We start from the raw sequence: 729 nt of genomic DNA, 5'->3' as shown, positions 1-729 counted from the left end.
TTCATTTATAATAGCCTCCAGAAACAAATCAGAGGCCGACCTATTTAATTTGAAGCTAAACTGTCAAATGCTTAGTATATTCTGTTGTTATAGGTAAGAGAATATAAATGACAATTATTTTTTTCTAGAATGTTCAACTACAGAGTGATGAAACAAGTCTGTAGTCTATTAGTTCGTCTTTTTCGTCTGGTGTTATTTGTTTGTTTGACTAGCAGTTGTTGGTTCCTAAGGTATGTCTGGTGGGAGTTGTATTTGATCAGGTGCACACTTTTTTTTTGAGAAATATGATACCAGTTCTGTTTTGTTCTTGCTTTTGGTAGTAGTGATACCAGGCGTGCCGAGAGGTGGGACAGTATGGGTTGAGGAAATGCCTTACTGTTTCTTCATTATCCTCCATAAAGACTACAGCGAGATGTATGTCTGTGAATACCTTTGCCTGATCTTCCAAGTTACCAAGAAATGATGATCTCAGTTTACATTTTCCAAGAACATATTTAATCCCCGCCAATGTGCCTTATCTCTCAGGCAGAATGTGTAATCTTTTGCTAATTGTGAGCACCACTATATGGTTATGTGATCCTACATAACCCAGTGCTAAACAAATGAACTTATCATATGAAAAATCTGCCCCCACAGGGATGAGAGAGGAACTAGAACTGTGTTTAGTTTAACTAAATGTAATTCTGGAAACCATACACCATCATTAGGTCGCTTAATGACATGGTTACC

Source organism: Penaeus monodon, unplaced genomic scaffold, assembly GCF_015228065.2.
Source record: "Penaeus monodon isolate SGIC_2016 unplaced genomic scaffold, NSTDA_Pmon_1 PmonScaffold_156, whole genome shotgun sequence".
NCBI classification, from domain to species: domain Eukaryota; kingdom Metazoa; phylum Arthropoda; class Malacostraca; order Decapoda; family Penaeidae; genus Penaeus; species Penaeus monodon.
This window is presented reverse-complemented; position numbering follows the sequence as displayed.